Source organism: Chanodichthys erythropterus, chromosome 7 (genome assembly GCF_024489055.1).
Source record: "Chanodichthys erythropterus isolate Z2021 chromosome 7, ASM2448905v1, whole genome shotgun sequence".
NCBI lineage: Eukaryota > Metazoa > Chordata > Actinopteri > Cypriniformes > Xenocyprididae > Chanodichthys > Chanodichthys erythropterus.
In genome coordinates, this window is record NC_090227.1 from 15,674,754 (window position 1) to 15,681,760 (window position 7,007).

The 7,007-nt window shown below is 46.3% G+C and overlaps 1 pseudogene; it reads right to left on the reverse strand.

The window, feature by feature from the left end:
• Positions 1-3,155: 3,155 nt before the first annotated feature.
• On the reverse strand, positions 3,156-5,068 carry LOC137023019 (uncharacterized; annotated as a pseudogene).
• Between the last annotated feature and the right edge of the window lie 1,939 nt (positions 5,069-7,007).

The following is a 7,007-nucleotide window of genomic DNA, read 5'->3' on the forward strand; positions in this document are numbered from 1 at the left end:
GATTCTGGATCGAGGATGAAGGAATGCTGTTTGAAGTACGGTGAGATTTTGAGTTCAGCCTAGTGCTCATCGCCGTGATACACTGCAAGATCGTCGATGTGGAGGATCGAGCCCTTAGGGACATTGATCCAGAGAGTTTGGTTAGGCAGGATAATGCGTGTGGCAGCTAGTGTCGGGTCTAATTGATTCTAGACCGCAGAAGCCCTCGGTATTATCAAATACGAATGGTTTACTCAGGCAAAGGTAATGAATGTCTTTAATGAGTGTACACATTTTTAGGTTTGGGGCCAGGTACAACTGTTTGTTGTTGTCGTGGTACGCCACGACCTCAGGAGTGTGTATTTTGACATAGGTGTTCCCTTGCCAAAATCAAACATTCACAACGTCTTTGAGCTGGTAAATATTATTCGAATCGATAATGGGCAAGCTGAGGAGGAGGACTGATGATAGCAAAAGAGGAGAAGGGAAAGCATAAGGAGAGAGAGAAAAGAAAACACAAAGAGGCACAAGGACACTGAGTTTACTAGAGCAAATTGAGTGTCACATGTGTGAAGCAACTCCTTTCTACTAGAGGTTGTTCCTAGCAGTGCTGTGGAGGAGCATGTGTAAGTGTTGTGTAAAACAAAACCAGAAAAATAAAAGTAAAAACTTTCCCTAAAATGACAAAGTCATTAGTGTGGTGTAGAGTAGGGGATTGTCGGTCTGTGTCAGTGGGTTTGAACCTCCCCCTTTTCCTGTCGGTTGGAACCTTGGTGCCTCTTTATCTGGTTTCGATGGATCCATCGAAAGACAGGCTCGTTGCGGCCTTGTCTGATTTTGATTCGGTAGGCGACAGGTGAGAGCTTGTACACAATCTCATGTGGTCCTGTCCAGTGAGGTAGGAATTTCTTTGACAGGCGATGGGGAGCTTTCTGCCTTGGCTGGGCAAAGCAGTAGTACCACACTTTGTCTCCGACATTGAGTTCTTGGTAAGAGGCCCTTTTGTCGTAGTAGGCCTTACGACCTTCCGCGCTTCTTTGGAGGTTTTGTTGTGCGAAGGCGAAAGTCGCTCTCAGGTGCTGATGCAACTCTTCCAGATACTGATGAGTGGTGTAGGCGGTGACGAGGTTCATGTCACCAGGTTGGTACAGCAGGTGTAGTGGTAGTGTCATTTGTCGCCCTGTCATCATTTCGAATGGGGCTACTCCGGTAGGCCGGTGAGGGGTGGCCCTGATGGCCATCAGTACCAGAGGGAGCTTGATATCCCAATCCTTTTGGTTGGCGGACACATACTTCTTCAACATGCTTGCCACTGTCTTGTTGGCCTGTTCGACCTGCCCTGAGGACATTGGATGATGGCTTATGTGAAGCTTGGCCTGTATGCCCAGGAGTTTCCATACATCCTGCATAACCTCAGCGGTGAAATGGGTTCCTCGGTCAGAGTTGACTCTTAAAGGCAGTCCAAATCTTGAGAAGATGTGGTTCATTAACAGGCAGGCTGTTATTTCTGCTGTATCGTTGGGAGCTGGGAGACACTCTACCCACTTGGTGAATTCGCAAACCACGGTGAGGAAGTATTTATTACCCCGTGTTGACCGTGGCAGGGGTCCTACCCAATCTATTTGGAAGTCTGACCATGGGAAGGTCATTCCTTTCCGTTGTAGTGGTGCTCTGTGGTTTGGGTTTGCCGGTTGGAACTGGCAACACACCAGGCATCCTTTTACGTATTCCGTCACGTATTCTTGCTTCATGCCAGGCCAATATGCTACTTGTTTGAGCGTTTCATAGGTGGCCTTGGCGCCATGGTGTCCAGCGCATGGTGCATCGTGGGCGTGTGTCAGCATCATCCCCCTTTGGCTCTGAGGAACTACAAGCTTTGGCGCAGTTAGGGGCTCAGGGACATATGTGAGAACGCCGTCCTTGAGATGCAGCATGTGCTTGATTGAGTGAAGGTGGCGGAGATCAGAGGACTTGGATAGGTCGGAGGTGGAAATGGGATGAGTTATCGGGTCGGAAATGTGAGCGGCAATGGTTTGCAGCATGGGATCCGATGCTTGGAGGGTGAGGAGATTATCAGCAGTGAACTGAGGTGAGAGGTCAACATGGGAGGAGGCAGGGGTTTGCGCACCAATGGCGTGCTGGCGGCGGGTTATGGCTGCAACTGAAGGGTTGGGTGGGAGGGATGGGAATTTCCAAGGCTCTCCATGTGATGCACCTGCTTTGGCAAGGGCATCGGTTTGGTCATTGAGATCTTTGTCTTGGACATTTATGGCAGTCATGATTCGGAGGGAACCTGAGTCTGAGTCAGACGCTTGCAGTGAGCAGAGGAATGGGTCTTGGTTCCTGTTGCTTGAAGTGGAACTTGCTCTTGGTTTTGAACTTGCATCGTCAGTCAGTAGATGGGGGGCGGTGTCTGTGACTTGACACTGCGATTCGTTGGAGTTTACTGATTGGAGAGGCAGAGGCTCACGGACTTGCGTCCATATCTTCAGGTGCTTGAAGTCTATTAAGGGTTCAAAGCGGTTAAGCAGGTCTTTCCCAATGAGGAGAGGATATGTGTTGAGTGGTGAGACGTATACTGGGTGAACAAGGTTCATTGGTCCAACAGTTAGGTGAATTGGGGCCACATGTTTTAGTTGTAGGCCTGTGTGGGAATATGCTTGGAGGTTTAGCTCACACATTTGAAGTTTAAAGGTTCCATTAGACCTCTTTGTTCTGCTTTGGACTTCTTCAAGGAGTTCTGTTGACATTAAGGTGATGTCAGCTCCAGTGTCGAGGAGGGCTTCAACCTTGATGTGTTGTTCGATGATAACGGAGAGGTAGAACTTTCTTGCTATACCTTTCTCAATGAGATCCCCCAGGAGTTGTGGGACTGGAGTTTGGGATGAGAGAGGTAGGATGTCAGCATTTATTTTGTTTTCTTCGGAGGAGTGGCAGACGACCAAGACAACACTTTCAGGAACTGGAGTGGTTTCCACAGCAGGTGTTTGTTGGATGCTGCTGTGATCTGACCCATCAGGTGTTGGATCAGTTTCTGACTGTTTTGTGGGATGTTCAGGTGGGACTTCTTGTCCGTTTGGAGTTATGGTGCTTGTGGTTCCTTGGGAGAGAGGTGAGGTGCTACTCTCTGGGGTCTGTTGAGTCAGGTGGTCGCTGCCATCTCGTCCGGCCGCTAGTCAGGATGAATCTGGTTTCTTTTTCTCTTCCCACTTCCGGTCTTCCTCCTTTCGTTGGAAGAACTCTTTCATCATCATTTTCATCAGCTCTTGAGAGTCGAAGCAAGGTGAAGTCTTTTGTTCTGGTATGGATTCATTTTGAGCTCTGTCAGCTTGGAATCTTTGTGAGTTTTTTCGTCGATTCCTTGGGCTGGTTGCTCCAGGGTGTGTTTGTCGTTTTCCCTTGGATTCCCATGAGCCTTTTCCTCTGGGTTTTGGCTGATTCCAAGTTTTCTCCCAATAACTCTCGTGAGGTCTTGATTGGTTCCATGAATTTTCCCAGTGACGTCCAGGTGAGCGTTGTCGTCCACGTGGTCCATCCCAGCGGTTGTCTCTCTGTTTAGGTCGTGTACCAGTGTGGGAGTCCCACTCTCTGTTGAACGAGGATGCATTCCACTCTTTGGGTGTCGGCTTGGCAAGGTCTTGACGCTGGGTGCCCTCTAGGGCCAGCCCTTGACTCTGAGTGCTGAAGTCAAGAACCGTGGTGGTTTTGGTGCCCTTTTCTAAGGCCATCTTCTGTTTGCAGTAAGCTTTGTGCGCCAAGTCTCTTAACTGTTGAGCACTCATTGTGCGTAGACAGGCAAGGACGCCAAGATGGTGGCTCACCCCAGGATGGAGGTTTTTCAGGAGGAGAGTTTTGAAGTTCAATTCTTCCTCCATATTCTGTTCGTTGCGAGACCCGAAGTACGCTAGCCTGAGTTGGCTATAGAAGACTTCATGGAGATTCATGGCGACCTTGTTTTGTTTCCAGGGCAGCCACTAGTCCTTGTTCTGACTCAGGGTCGGCAAACTCTTTAATGAGAGCTTCTCGGAGCAGGTGGTAATCAGTCTTTGTGTGGGCAGGCTGCCAGTCCAGGAAGCTGCGCACTTCAGAGCTGGATGTGGCTCTGAGCAAATAAAGTCTATCTTTGTCAGTGACATTGGGTCTCATTTCCAGATGGAAGTCAATATCTTGCAGATAATTCTGAACATTTGGACTATCTGGCACATTTGGAGTGAATTTGCCAATGTTTCTAGCAAGCTTGTCAAGGTCTCTGAGGTCCAAGCCATGAGATGATCTGTGGCTGGCTGGAGCAAATTCTTTTAGTTTAGTGGGGAGATAGGATTCTTCGGAGGGAGCTGGTGACTGTTTTGGCACTGCCCCCTTCTGATCATGTGCCAGTCTAGGAACAGGGGAGCCGGTCCTGCTTGGCAAAGGTGAAGTTGGTGTCCGACGTGTTCTTGATGGCTCACAGCGCAATTCATATGCATGCTTGAGTTCCTCTTTAATACTGTCGGACTCTTCTTTGATGTAGTCAAGCTGACGTGTTAGGCGGCTGACCATTTCTTGACTCATTCAGGTGAGTTTCGAGAGCTTTAATTCGGCTGTTCTTGTCTCTGAAGTCAGCCTTTGCTTTTTCCAGTAGCTGTTCTGCGTACTGTAGCTTGTCGGAGAGATCAGCGTAGTCTGTTCTTCCTCGTTCCATTTCTTGCGTAGTAGCTGCTAGGGTCTCTTTTAGCCTGTTGATCTCCTCTTTTGCGCCTTGTTCCACTTCATCAGGCCCTTCTTGTCGTTCCTGAGCCTCCAGCTCCATCTGTTCGATGCGTCGTTGTGCACGTGTCAGCTCCTGCTGGCGATGTGCGGCTTGCCTGTCGCTCAGTTTGAGGGTGGCGATGAGTGTGTGGCTTAAGGAGCCGGTGATCTTGGCTAGTTCTTTGTGGCTGTAGCTCTGGCTTGGGTCTTGTTTCATGACGCTTGCTATGTTGTCATCCAACTGGTCCTGTGTCTGATGCTTTAGTGTTTCAGCGGCTTTAGGTAGGATGCTGTCTGTTACAACACTTAGCCAGGTCTCCAGGTCCTCCCAGTGTCCAGCAGGGTCTGTTGTGCGAGACATGTTTTTGGCACTGCGAGGGAGATCTAAACTGACACAGACCTTGAAGAAAAGAACAAAACAAAACACAACGAAACAAACGAGCAGGGCAAATCAAAGGTGTAAGGGTGCAATGTCAAGTGTGGGCTAATGGGAATGAGTAATGAGTGTGTAAATGTGCAGGTAAGACTGGTTCTCGACTGTGGTCCTCTCATGGATGTGCTTCTAACTCGGAGTCTCTGCGAAAAGAATCAGTGAGCACACACAGGTAGCACAGCTAGAGAAGAGCAGAAGAAAAGAAAAGCACGAAACAACAGAATAGCATTTAGCAAAGGGCAGAGTAATAATGGGGTTCTTCCAGTTTCCCTATAAAATGAAGTTTTTGTCTTTAACACTGTTTGCAGAATGAGTTTTGTAAAATTTAATTTAGAAGGATGGTTCTAGACAGGGGTTTTGAAAAGGATTTCAAAGTACCAGGACTGTGATTGTTATTAAAATTCCCTTCGGGGTGAAAGAAAAACAATAACAATGACAGTATTGGTTTCTCAGCTAGTAGGATTGACAACCATGCACCACTCAAAGCGCTTCTAGGTGCATGCTCGGGGTTTATGGACGCCTACCAGTCTCCTTGTCGACCTGCTTGAGCCTAGGCTGAGTAGGATAACAGGATGAGGAGGGAAGGTAAAGTGAGTGTCATACTATTTTAAAAGAAGTGTTCCGTTTCCCAAATATTTGTTAAATATTTCTCAAACACTCTGCTTTTATGACTTTCACAGGTACAATTCCAAAAACCAGCAGTAGCAGTCAAACCAGAAGAGGACAGCTGAGAGAGAGAGAGAGAGAGAGAGAGAGAGAGAGAGAGAAGAAGAGAGTGAAGTTTTGCTCCCAAAATTTGGAAAAATTACAGGGTTTACAGAGTGGTGGCGCTAGGGAGTCGCTACACCTAGGGGGTTGGCTTACTGCGCTAGCAGAAGTCAACTGACCCAAGTATTGAGGGAGACCCCAAAATGTTCCTTTGAATAAATGAATTAAATCAAAGACTAAGGGAGTGAAAGTCTGAGAATACACTATATTTTAAGTAAAATTTTGAATTCAAATTTGGAAATTATAATTGTGAATTAAAATTGTAATGGGTTCAGCCTTAAACATTGAGGGCAATTATAATCAACTTAATCAATCAAGTATCATCTGAATTAGGGAAGCCCAAATCCTAATTAATGACCAATGAAATTAAAATTTCAAAGCAATAATGATTAGTTAATGATTAAAATTGCCAGATGTTTGTAAGCAACTACAATTAAATTAATCCACAAATATCCATACCATATGAAAGCTAAACTGAAATTATGAACTTGATTTTCAATTAAAATTGAAATCGAATTAAAGTTCCCAATCAAAAATTCATATTCCCAGATGTCATTAAAATCAGTAAGAGCAGTTACAAATAACAGGAAATGTCCTCAAATGTAATCAGGATGATTGCTAAAGATAAAACAAAACCGTGTTTAACTGACAAGAGTAAATTTAGGAGAGAGAGAACTCTTCAACAAATGAGATTAACAAAACAGGTTTATTAATTTAACATTTGTCACGTTCTCTCAAATGGGAGGAGATGAGAAAAGATAAGATGTGTAAGTTAGAGAGAGAGAGAGGTGAAAGCACTAGAGTGAATTAAAGTTCAGTAAGAAAGAAGTCATTCCAACATTGCAACATTGCATTCAGACCACAACATGCTATGCTAGCCACTAGCCCTTTAGCAATGCAACTAGCTTTACATAGACTGTAATGCAACCGCGCTAGTTTTAGCTAGCTCAGCTTGTGCTAAGCTTTGTTTACACACAGTTGAATATGGCGCTGGCAGACTGCTCATGCGCACTTAAAGGTTATCCCGGAAAAGGTTTCTTAGGGCTTCCGGGTTACAGCTGTCACTGTCGTGGTGACCGTGACGCACAACCATAGCCAG